General features: G+C 41.9%; 1 pseudogene; it reads left to right on the plus strand.

Annotated features, from left to right (window-relative positions):
• The first annotated feature begins 6,612 nt into the window (after window positions 1-6,612).
• On the plus strand, window positions 6,613-13,217 carry LOC147914386 (prorelaxin-like; annotated as a pseudogene).
• The last annotated feature ends 222 nt before the right edge of the window (window positions 13,218-13,439 follow it).

Raw genomic sequence — 13,439 nt, forward strand, 5'->3', positions numbered from 1 at the left:
AGAAGCAGTGGGGATAATAACCCCTTTACTAACTAGGTCGTATAAACTGCAATCCTTGAAGACCCTGTTTTAATTTACATTGAGCCATATTAGCTATTTTAACTCAGGGGGAGGGGGTCAATGGGTCCCATTTTGTTAAGCTGATATGTAAGTGTGAAAGACTTAATTTTAATTTATCACTCCTTAGGTCAGAATATCTATGCTCACTTTGGTCTATTTCAGGGCAATAAGTGCAATGGGGAATCGAGGCACGATAAGACATCTGATGGTTAAGGTGAGACACACCTATTTGCTCTCTATTTGATAGGTAGTAACTCCCCTAAGATTATAGGGGGGTACCATGTTAATATTTAGTGGGATCCCGGGTAGAACTGTAATTTGAGCCCCAGTATTGATTAAGTCCATGAAAGTTTGCCAACTGGTGCATTTCAGCAGATGTTAAAGTTAATTCAAAACCCATGTTGTAGAGGCTCAAGAGCCAATCAGCACGTTTTCATCTCTTTGTTGTATACATTATTTGAGTAAATTTTGGATTGCCAATTGGGTCAAATTGTGGACCTTTGTTTCAGTTTTCTTCCTTACCCTGTACCCAGGTTCCTTCCTTCCTTTTCTTTCTTTCTCCTCCTCCCTTCTTTGGTTGATCATCGTATATAATTTTGGGGGTGGGGGGTGCGTTCCTCTCTACCCTTCTCTATCAATTTCTTCCTCCAGAGTCTCATATCAGTATCGTCAGGCTTAGGGGCCACCCACATGGCAATGCTTGCCTTATAGAGTTTAAAGACCCTGGCCTTATGTCAGGTTTGAATTAACTCCTTTGCTGTGACATAGGGATGCAATGGGTGTTTTCCCTATAGGGCTCAGGATCAGGATCTTTGTTGTGACAGAAGCATAGGCAGCAACAGCAGAAGAGCTATTTAACATACTTAAGATAGCTGTGCTATCTGCTCTTAGGTATGTGAACCACAGTACCACACCTATTGGCTTTCATTTCTCTCTGTGTCTCTTCTATCTGTACAATCTCTCTCAGAATGTTTTGTATCTCTAGCTGCAAAAAGTCATGGTTTTCAGTTTCTGTCTCAGTCCACTCACACATTGTGTGGGACTGGTGGGTGGTTATGGGAAAGTTCAGGAGCCCAACAGCTGGCTTTGTAGGTAGCCGCCTCCTTCTCCTCCACAGATGCCAGTCAATCTCCCCAGAGTCAGGGTCCACATCCAACAAGGTCATTTTGTCTATGGCCTGTGTGGGGGCCTTCAAGCTCTGTATTGTCAGATTAGCTCTTTGGTATGCTAGTAATTAGCAACACTAAGCAAAGCCTACATACATTGGATAGGGATTTTCACATTAGGAGAGCAGTTGAGTTACCTCCTCTGGTGTTTTGGAAGGGACTGGTACCAAATGCTCCTTCCCCTTTTCTTTTCTCATCAGCACCTGGCCACGGGCCTCCATGGATGTGCACCTTCGATACTCATGGGGTCAAAAGAATGCACGCAACAGCACAAGGGAAAGCAACAGGACCTGAGACGGGCAAGGCCACTACCTTTGCCTAAGCAACAATTCTTCTTAAGCAACCAGGGTGCCATACTTAATTCCGCCCAGGATGGTGGTCTCCTTCCTTTCCACACACCTCACAGAAGGCCATCCCTAAGCCTGTCCAAGGGATGCACAATCACAGATAATATCCATATGGCTGCCCCCAAGCTGCCAGGGATGGTCACGAGGCTAGATGCAGTGATCAGATTGTTCTAGCTGGACTCTTGGTAAATAGAACTCAAGAGTCAATCAGTTAAGGTTAGTTCTCCCAGCCTTTACAGGGGGGAGCCTCAGAGACCACCTGCCAAACACAGGCCAAACCCAACAACATGTCAAACTGTAGTATAGTAAATTAACAATAATTCTTATTTTGGGATGGGAGCATTTTAGAGTGGGGAGAGATGGCAATATTGACAAAAACACAGAGCATGCCTGAAGCACAAGCCAGCAGCAGCTGGTAGATCTGTCTCAGGTAGCCTTTGCCATATCATGGAATCAGTCAGTTAGCCTAGAGCAGTTAGTTAAAGCTGACCAGATGTCCTTGGTCATGATTGGGCCATCTTGCTCATGTCCACGGTCATGATTGGGCCAATTGTCTTAATGGCCTCCTATTCACCCTGTTGGTAAGGGAGGAATTTCTGCCCCAAGGTTTTGGGGATGCCAACACACAACATTCGACACCTGGACACTGCACAGATGAGACTGGCAGCAGTTTACTAGTCACATATACTCACAGCCCAGGGAAGGATGCTGCTGCCTGCCTCACAAGGCTACGTGGGAGCTGCACTCAGAACAGAGTGAACAACCAGGGGTTGTGTGAGGCAGGTCTTGTAGTATCAAGGGGGTGAGGTAACCATGGTTACCGTGGAAGAATGTGATCAGCTTCTTTGAATAATTCCATGAGCTGGCAGGGAAATGAACCCCACTACTCAGGGATAAGCAAGAACTGTGCCTGGTCTTCTTCGTAAAGAGGATTATTTAGCTAGGGGACTTTATCTGTGGGAGCAGAGTGGGGAGAAGAACTTGTGTTTAGGCCATGTCGGTCCCTTGCAGTTCACCAGACGTCAAGGCGGCATTTAATGTTGGGCCTTAATTGTAAGCCAAATATTTTAACATTGATAGTGATCAATAAAACGAGTATATTTAGGGACCTATTGTGAATGCCTACTGCATGACAAGCATGTATCATCAGTGGACAAAACTAAGATCCCTGTTCACATGGAGTTTCCATCTAGTGGCATGATTCTTTCCGAACGTCCCCTTAGAACATATATTGTTATTTGAGTAGAGTTAAGAAGGAAAAGGAAAATAATGAATTTATTGATGTTTTCTCATCTCTTAACCAAGAGATTTCCAAAGGTTTGCTGACAAGAGACTTTTTGAAGATTCCAATTTCCCTTCATTTTTTGTTTCAGTCTTTGTGATCAAGCAGCGTGATAACCCGAAGTGAAAGCACAAACACCTAGAGTAGTTCCGAGGCCATCTACAAGATAGAGAGTCAGCACTGATTTCTGACCAAGCTGCTTGAAAACACACCAGGGTTTATCTCTCCTCTTCCTCCAATCCCAACAAAACGATGGAAGAAGCGTACAAACAAAAATGGATCCAGTGCAGCACTGATTATCATGAGGTTCGAGTGGGATTGTGGCTTTCAACAAGCCTGGGGAGCAAGCCTCCAACCCTTTTTAGCATCTGAATGATGCCAGCAGGAATCTCCTACCTTTGCAGTCAGTTGTGCTTCCCATATAGGCCTTCCTCATATGTTCCCCACCTCACGGTCCCAAGACGGCTCCTGCACCTGTAGGTCTCAGCGTTCATGTTTCCAGCAGGAAAAGAAGGACACAGAAGAAGGCTTAGTGCCTAGATCTGAAAAGCAAAGGCTCTGCCAGAAACCTCCACATGTGTGTTTATGTTGCATCGGCCAGAACCGTGTCACACGGACACTGCTACCTGCAGGAGACATTGGGAAGTCATTTCTATCACTCAAAGGCTAGAGAGCTGAGGTAGGCAAGGGAGACGGGTCTAGAATGGAGACTGAGGCAGTCAACCTATAGGTTTGCTTACTGCTTTGTTCCTACAATGATTGTTTTAAAGACGTTAATGTTTATCTATTGTTGATGCAAAGAATCCACAATCAATCTATAAATCAAAATTGGGGTGAGTTTATTATATGAGACAGGTCTGAGGACTATAGCCCTGGGGCTTCCTTCTCCAATGAAGGAAGCCCTCTGAAGTAGCGAGGTGTACAGAGTGGTTATATACCATTTTGGAAGAAAGAACACACCTCACATATGACAGGACTATCTCTTTTACTACAGTCACGAGATGCCTGGCTACCATAGCAGCTCAGTGGTCACAAGGTGAGGACAGCAAGTCGGTGGTCAGCAGGTCAGTGGTCACGAGATGAGTTAAAACAGGTCAGTAATTAATCTTTAGCTTCCGGGAAGAAATGCTAGCCTTAAAGAAATGCTGATGTGGGGGAGGCAACATGCCTATCTTTAAGGGCATTGTTCTTGGCTTTGGAACACTGTAATTGTTTAAAGAAGATGTACAATGCATGCTCAACAGGCCACATCGGGCTTTCTGGCAAAACAAGGTCAGGCCAAGTTAGTTTTAAACGAAATGGCTTCCTCATGTACTCCAGTATATCCTATTGCTTTCCATGATTTCATCACTATAAACCTTCACTATGTAGATTTTTAAAATTTTTTTATTATTTATTATTATTATTTTTTTTGTGAGGAAGATCAGCCCTGAGGTAACATCCATGCTAATCCTCCTCTTTTTGCTGAGGAAGACGGGCTCTGAGCTAACATCTATCGCCAATCCTCCTCCTTTTTTTTTTCCCCAAAGCCCCAGTAGATAGTTGTATGTCATAGTTGCACACCCTTCTAGTTGCTATGTGTGGGACTCAGCCTCAGCACGGCCGGAGAAGCGGTGCGTCGGTGCGCCCCTGGGATCCGAACCCGGGCCGCCAGTAGCAGAGCGCGCGTGCACTTAACCGCTAAGCCCGGGCCGGCCCCACTATGCAGATCAATTTCAGCTGGAGTTGGATCCAAGGGAGGCAGTGGAATCAAAGGAAGGGGCTTTGGAATCCAGTGGACACAGGCAGGAATCCCAGCTCCAGCACTTGCCAGACATGTGCACGGCACACATTTGGTTTTTCCCTTTAAAAATGTTTCTTTGGTTTTTCGCTGTTGTTTGTTTTAAGAACAAGAAATGCCTTTTAGTTGTGCCTGAAAAGGCTGTGAATCCTCCATTTGCCTGTTACCCTTACTAGTAGGTAAGCCTACGTCTGGCACATGTGCTAGACAAAGTGGCACAAGTTACTTGACCACTTTCAACTTGCTTCCTCTCTCTGTAAAATAGGAGAATGGCCACTTCACTGGACAGCTGTGAGGACTCTGTAAGACCACCTAGGCAAAGGCTGAACAAATGAAACCCTCCCCGGGATGTTTACATTTTAAACAAGCAATTACTTTGGAGCCCAGCCTGGCAAATGGATTATTTTTTGCAAGGACTGTCAACCACAAAAATACCTTCAAACCTCAGGTTTGAGAAGCCTCTCCCAAACTGCTTGTCTGAGCAGCACTCAGCTCGAATGATTACGCACGTAGCACCTTGGAATGCAGGTAGACTATCTAAGGCCATTCTGTTTTGAAGGACAGCCTTGCTCATTAAAGACATTCCAGTATTTAATAAGACTATTCCTGCTTGACTATCATTAAGGGCTTGTGGAGTAAATTTCAGTCAGAGCTTCTACACGTGATAGGACATCTTCTAGCCCCAAGGAAGGAACAAATAGAGCCACTAGGTGGTCATAGGGGTGGAGCACTGAACAAGTCCATCTGGCCTTAAGGAGGTGAAGACTGGCAACGGATGTTAGCTCTAGAAACACTACCTCCGACCATCTCAGAGCTTTGGTCAGATTTTTTTTGAAGAATTCCACAATGCTTTGCCTTAGACCAATGCAGCGGGCCCTTTGAAATTAGCAGCAATCTGGAAATTAAAATTATTCTATCCCATAGCTTTATTTGTAACTAAGTGGTTGTTGAGTTATTACTTTAATTCAAAGCTACCCTAACTTCCTCCAAGTCTCCAGTTTACCTGGTAGAGCTGAGGTAATCTGAGTACATTATGCACACAAGCAAATAAAATGAACCTATTTGCACCTAAAAGTCTACAGTCCATCTAGAAAGCTTGTTTCACGAGCATATTATCTCAAACTGTGTTGAATTCTTAAAAGTTAAATTAGAAGGTGTGAAAAATTACCTCACCAAATACAAAAACAGAATACAGTAAAATAATAATAATAATAATAAACACATGATTTTTGTGTTGTAACATGTGTTGCCAAAATATTCTTTCTGAAAACTGTGAGATTCCACACTTTTCATCTTTTTTATTGGTTTGTGTATGTCTGTGTGTGTGTGTGTGTGTTCTCCAGTCTCTAGAGCTATAGAATACAATCTCAAATTAAAATATTCAAGTAACTAGTTATAATCAAACCAGAAGAGTCGAAGGAAAAGCGCATTGTAAACTGAGGACACTGTACAAGCCTAAAGTGATGCATTGAGAATTTTCATGTTTTTACCAGGATTTAGATAAAAAGTCATCAGTTCTCTCTTGTCAACAATTTTGCCATTCCTTAATTATTTTTCTATGGATCGATACGCCAGACACTATACTAATTCATCTAATATGATCTTGTTTAGATTAGAAGGTTATGCAGCAAAGTTCAAGCTGGAAACCTCTGGGTTGTGAGAATATGGGTGATCTCAATTTTATTTTTGTGGATGTAATTTAGTGTAGTGGCCATGCCTAGCTTGATGATACCAGAAAGACTTCAACTACTGACTGACTTTCCCTAAGTATACCAAACGGTTTGAGGAAAGAGGAGAGAAAAATAAACAACTGTAAAGGGGCCAAGAACAAAAGATGGGCAACTGGAGGAAAGGTGAGAAGGGAGGGACAGCTGGGGGCGGGGAGTGGGGCATTCCAAGGAGGTGGGTGGAGACTGGGGTGGAGCTGGGACCACCGACTCAAGGTCTAAGCCGGACACCAAGGCCTCTAACAGCTTGCTGGAGCCAAGCAGGGAAAGCAGCCTGAAGTCTAGGCACACAGGCGGAGGCTGGCAGGCGACACAGCAGCTGCAGTCTCCAGAGAAAGGCTGAAACGTCCAGCAGCAGAGATCAGGTCCGGGATGCCGCGCCTGTGCTTGTCCTACCTGCTAGGAGTCTGGCTGCTACTGAGCCAACTTCCCAGAGACATCTCAGGCGAGAACCCCGACGACATTGTTAAGGCATGCGGCCGCGAATTAGTCCGCCGCCGGATCCAGATCTGCGGCTCGATCAACTGGAAGAAAAAGCCTGTGAGTCTGCAGGAGCCTGGGCTGGACGCCGAACCACCGGCAGGTAAGAGCTCCCGGCCCGGCCGCTCCGCACTTCCCATTGGGTGCCGTCGGGGTGCCGGCCAATCAGAACGGCCTGGCTCGAGACCTGATTAGCCGCCCGCCCGCGGCCGCGACTCCGATGCTGGCGGCTAAAAGTTCGGGCTTTTTCCTTGTAACTTGCTTTTCTACTAAGGGTCTCACCGGGGATCTCACCAGATGGAGGAAGCAGCGGGAACAGCAAGCGGCCTCACCTGAGAGGCACTTGGTGCCCTTCATCTCCTGGCACCCAGGGTGAAGGGTGGGGAGAAGGGGAAGCCACGGAGGAGGGAAGGCTGCCCAAAGACCCGCAGGAGGTGGGGCGCAGACGGGCCTGAGCCCCGAGTCAAGGTCCCGCGGGCCAGATAACCGGCGTGCTGGCGGTTGCGGCAACTGGACAGGACATCTGGACTTGAGACGACAGGGGGCTAAGAGAGAGGTGTGAGCTGATTGTCGATCGTGTTTGTGCGCCAGAGGGCATGGGGCAGAGACCTCTGATAGGGTCCTGGAGTGGTAAACGTGAAGGGCCTTCGATTTCACGACTCTCCTGCTTTGTCCAAAAGCTGGGCCAGCGCCCATGCCTTGGAAAACTTCCTCTTTTAGTATAATTTTATTTGTATTTGTGAACTTCACCAGAGGGGAGAGCATGGCCTCCCACCTCTTTGAACCGGGTCTTGAAATTCATTTGGGAGAGAAAGGATTGAAGAGAGAGAAAAGGGCCTGATGCCCTGCAAGAGAAACTGAAGGGGACCGACAGTCAAGGGATGTTTGCCCTTCAGACAAGCACTGCTGGAGAACTGATTGGGGCTCAAGCATGTGGAAGCTGCAGTGGGTTTTCTTTAAAAGCAAAGTCTCAGAATTGTGTACAGTTCAAATCTGGAATGGTTTGGTTTACAAAACAATTTGTTAGTTATAAAGCATTTATAAAGATAAATTGGAAGGTGAGTTTAAGTAAGGATGGAAACTTTCCCAGAGGTACAGCCTAGTCTAATCAGTGTAACGGGTCACATGAAATTCCGAGAAGGTGAGCTTCATGATGAATAAGTGTTTTATATTTCATAACACGTATGCAATTTATGATAAACCACAACTCTATTTTATAGGCTATATGCATATCCTGTATATAAGTGACCCTCGTGAACTCCTTGTGCACTAAGTACATTTACTTCCCTGTTATGGCATTTCAATCATGATTATAAAGCTAGTGGCTTTACTCTTCTACATTGTTGGTCAGAGATTGATTTATTAAATGCAAGCTTTTACGTAGTTCTTGTATAATATTAATAGAAGAGAACCACAGAGCTTAGAGATTTACTGTTCGAGGTAACGGAAGACCAGATTGCACTTCTTCTGAATGAATAAGTAATATGCTCACATTAATGACTGAAAAATATACATAAATACAATAAGAAAAATGAAAAGCACTTATGGATATTAAAGACTTTGAAAATATGTGGATTTAATGAGAAAATGAAAATATCTGTATTAAATGAGGAACTGGAAGGCAATGTTAACATTTGGAGATATGTGTGTATATCTCCGCATTTTCACTTAACATTATAGTGTGAGCAGTTTCTCACATTGTAATTCTCCAAAAACATACTTTAAAATTTCTTTATAGCATTCTATGCCATAAGCCTACCATCTATATTTAACCATTCCTAGCGGATATTTCGGTGGATTTCAAATTGTTGCTTAAAAATGGTTTTCTGAGCGCATTTCTATATAGATATTTGGCCAAATTTCTGTTTCTATAGAAGGGACTTGTGAATTTCAAGTATTTTTAAAGAACTGTCTTTAATGATACCACAGTACGTGATTTAACTGCAAATAATCTAAAAAAATATCGCCTGCGAGGATCCAGAGAAATGTTGAAGTTACAAGTTAAGAATCATTTTCGAAGTACATGTCAATAATTTGTAATTCATGAGTTTTAAAACCTCTGTTGTTAGTTTCTATTTGTTTTTACATTATTAAGTTGTTAGCTAACCATTTTTCCCGCACAGTGTGGGAAATAACACTCTCTACACCCATTTTAAAAATAAGGTAGACATTTTTAATTAGAAGAGATCTATCTTAGATTTTAGTGCAAAATACAGTGATCAAGAGGTGTTTGAATTCACGTCTATTAGAATATTATCTTTTAGTTAGACTCCAGAAGCTAAAGTTGTGGGAGATTGCAAAATGTTTCAAAACAAGCTTAAAAAGTAATTTTAATAAAAGAGTACAACACAGACAACAAAAGCAAAATTAGACAAGTGGGGCTACGGCAAACTAAAAAACTTCTGCGCAACAAAGGAAAAAAATCAACAGAGTGAAAAGGCAACCTATAGAATCGGAGAAAATATTTGCAAATCATATACCTGCTAAGAGGTTAATTTCCAAAATATATAAAAAACTCCTGCAACTCAATAGCAAAAAATCTAATAACCCAATTTAAAAATGGGCTAAAGACCAGAGTAGACATGTCTCCAAAGAAGACGTACAAATGGCCAACAGGTGTAAGAAAAGATGCTCCACATCACCAATCATCAGGGAAATGGAAATCAAAACCACAATGAGAGTTCACCTGACACCTGTCAGGGTGGCTATTACCAAAAATACAAAAGACAAGTGTTGTCGAGGATGTGGAGTAATTAGAACCCTTGTATACTGTTGGTGGGAAAGCAAAAGGGTGCAGCCACTATGGAAAACAGTGTGGAGGTTCCTCAGGGAAAAAAAAAAAAATTACCATATGATCCAGCAATCTCCCACTTCTGCATATTTATGTAAAAGAACTGAAATCAGGATCTTGAAGAGAGATTAGCACTCCCCCGTTCACTGCAGCGCTATTCACAGTAACCAAGATATGGAAACAACTTAAACGTGCATGTGCAGATGAATGAATAAAGAAAATGTGGTGTCTACGTACAAGGGAATGTTCCCCAGTCTGAAACAAAAAGGAAATTCTGCAATATACAACACCGTGGATGAACCTGGAGGACATCATGCTAAGTGAAAAAGCCCTAGTATCTAAAACAGTCAAACTCGTAAAAGCAGAGACTAGAATGGTGGTTGCCAGGGCCTGGGAAGAGGGGGAAATGGAAGTTGGTAATCAACGTGTATAAAATTTCAGTTATGCAAGATGAATTGGTTCTAGAAATCGGATGTAATCACGTTGCACCTATAGATAACAGTGCTGTATTGGACACTTAGAATTCTGTGAAAAGGGTAGATCTCATGTTAAATGTTCTTACCAAAATTAAAAAAAGATATATGGGAACTCAGTCATATTTTTGTGAATTTTCTGTAACTTTCAAAGTATTTCAGAATAAAAAGGTTTTAAATTATAAAATCAAAAGAAGAGTGCCAGAAAACACAGCCTATGAATGAAAAGCATCGAAACTACAATTGTTTTGCCTGATTCATTAACTGCCTTTAGGTATTTGGAAAGTTACTGTCAGCTTTTCTCTGCATTCAATAAGGCACCAACTAGACAAAGTGTAAGTTACAGCAAGGAGAGTTGTTTATGAGGAGGTTGAATTAAACTTAGGATGTCTCACTGAGGGAAAATGCAAAAACTTCTGACTACTGAAAAATGATATAAATTCTCCTCTGTCCATGCCAGCTTAGAACTTGAAGGAGAGAGAGCATTAGGAGGAAAGATAACATGCTCAAGTATGTTTTCTTTCCACTGAAAACTCAGCTGTTGAAGTTTGTAGTTGGCTGAAAGGAGAGCAACTGACACTCTTGCTACAGAATTCATAGGAAGTGGACCAGCCCCAGACCATCCGGCCTGGTGAGGGGACATGCTTTTCTCTGATCAGCAGGCAGCAGTGGTTACCCAGGAGTCGGCCTTCCATGCTTCGATTTCTATCTCTTGGCCTCATTGTTTCCACTGTTTCAAGAGTAATGCCTTATGAATAAGCTGAAAAGGACAGCTTTGCTGTCCATGAAGAACAGCAAGAACTGATCCAGGTGTATATACACCACATCTTCTCTATCCATTCGTCCCTTGATGGGCACTTAGGTTGCTTCCAAGTCTTGGCTATTGTGAATAACGCTGCAATGAACACAGTGGTGCATGTATCTTTACGCAATGGTGTTTTCAAATTCTATGGATAAATACCCAGCAGTGGAATAGCTGGATCATATGGTAGTTCTATCCTTGATTTTTTGAGGAATCTCCATACTGTTTTCCATAGTGGCTGCACCAGTTTGCACGCCCACCTACTACTCAGCCATAAGAAACGATGAAATCCAGCCATTTGTGACAACATGGATGGACATTGAGGGTATTATGCAAAGTGAAATAAGTCAGAGGGAGAATGTCAAATACCGTTTGATTTCCTTCATTAAGTAGTAGACAATAACAACAATAAACAAACACATAAAGACAGAGATTGGATTGGTGGTGACCAGAGGGGAAGGGGGGAGGGAGGAGGGCGAAAGGGATAATTCGGGACATGTGTGTGGTGATGGGTTGTAATTAGTATTTTGGTGGTGAACATGATGTAATCTATGCAGAAATAGAAGTATAATGATGTACTCCTGAAATTTATACAACGTTATAAACCAATGTTACTGCAATAAACAAAAAATTTAAAATAATAATAATAATTTAATTTAACAACAACAACAACAAAAGAACTGATCCAGGTTTACACTATAATTTAAACTTCATCTGTGGTTCTAATTCTTTTTGGTGCTAAAACTCTCAAAATTGTGTAATCGGGATAAGTCAGGTTAGAAGAGAGCTGACATGACGGAAAGCTTTTTGAGGGCAGTAAACATGTTTTCTTTTTATTTACATCTCCTACCTGGCACTGCCAGAGACATGGAAACAGTCAGTGAATGGTCAACTGAACCGAATGGGCGTCAAGAAGGAAGACGTCAGCTGGTTCCTGCAGGTTCCTAGCCCAAGTTCCTACTTTCATATTTGCCCATCCTAGGATGCTGTTTAAGAACAGGCTCCCCTCCTAGGGAACACACAGAACTGGCGTAGTGCACGATCCACAACATTGGAACAAAAAACATACATAGTACATTAGTCTGTATGCACACCACAAAAGACTAATCTCTTCTTAAAGCCAGTGATTTTTGGTTAGTGTTCTTTTAACCCATTTCTCTGTCTAATGTAAAATGCTATTGATTTGGAGTAAATACTCTGGGGAAGAGAAATTGTTAAATAGATGTATGAGGGACATCAGAGACTGGCATCTCCTGCCTATTAGATCAGAGCAATTGGAAGTTCTGCCTTTTGAACTTTATCCTGAAGCAGTAACTTGCCACCATGAAACATTTGATAGTAAAAGTAATTAATATACTTTGCAATGGTTATTATCATAACTCAGAAGTAGCTTAGTAATGGAAGAAAATTACTCAGGTAGGAAAAATTCATGTGTGGTGAAACTGAGTGTTTTCGATGACCGAGATGACTTCAGAAATGTCAAGAAGTTCAAAAGTGCTATGATGAAAGCATGAAGGGGACATGAGAGATGACAGAGGGTCAAGCGGAGTAAAGCAGAACCTTGGTAATGTTGTAGAACTTTACGCTGTGCAACTATAATAAGCTAAGTTGTTTAGATACCAGGATACTTACTGATTCTGTTTTGATGTTTAATTCTCTTGAGGCAATGCTTTGCTTTTCGTCTATGCAAACTTTTACAGTTTTCCTGATGTTCTTTGACATGAATATTTTTCCTCCTCCTCCTTTCTTTTTAATTTAGAAATTATGGCATCCTCCATCACCAAAGATGCAGAAGCCTTAAATACGATGTTGGAATTCACTCCTAATTTGCCACAGGAGCTGAAGGCAACACTGTCTGAGAGGCAGCCATCATTGAGGGAGCTACAACGACCTGTGTTAAAGGACTCAGATCTTAACTTTGAAGAATTTAAGGAAATCCTTCTTAACAGACCCAGTGTAGCAGAAGACAACAGTCTTTCAGAATTAAAAACTTAGGCTTAGATAAACATTCTCGAAAGAAGAGAATGATTCAGTTCAAACTGAGTAATAAGTGTTGTTCTCAAGGTTGTACCGTAAGAGAACTTGCTAGAATATGCTGAGATGAAGCTAATTATGTATTTCATATAATGTGCACGTGTATTCTCCATGACACATTCACTGATGTTTCTGTCACTGCGCTAATTATTAGCATATGAGAAATCATTTTTAGTGTTGAGGTTTTTCATTTGGTAAGAAAATATTCCTTCAACTATTGTAGTTTCTGCTAATAAAACTCTTTATCCAAAAAAGTATTTTTATCTCTTTTTTAATCATATAATTCTTTTTGCTTGTTTAATACTGTTAACCTAAAATGACAATAAAATCTTGATTACTTTCACCACACACAATAACTCAAAAAAATTTTTAAAAATAGATAGCTTAGTAAAACGCTATGTCTTGCATTACTGAGAATGGATAAGTCTATTTTTGAAATTTGTATTTGATGAATTATAATCTGTCAGGGACGGCCCGGTGGCACAGGCGGTTAAGTG

Source organism: Ceratotherium simum, chromosome 20 (genome assembly GCF_057802395.1).
Source record: "Ceratotherium simum simum isolate JZ-2026a chromosome 20, ASM5780239v1, whole genome shotgun sequence".
In the NCBI taxonomy this organism is placed as follows: domain Eukaryota; kingdom Metazoa; phylum Chordata; class Mammalia; order Perissodactyla; family Rhinocerotidae; genus Ceratotherium; species Ceratotherium simum.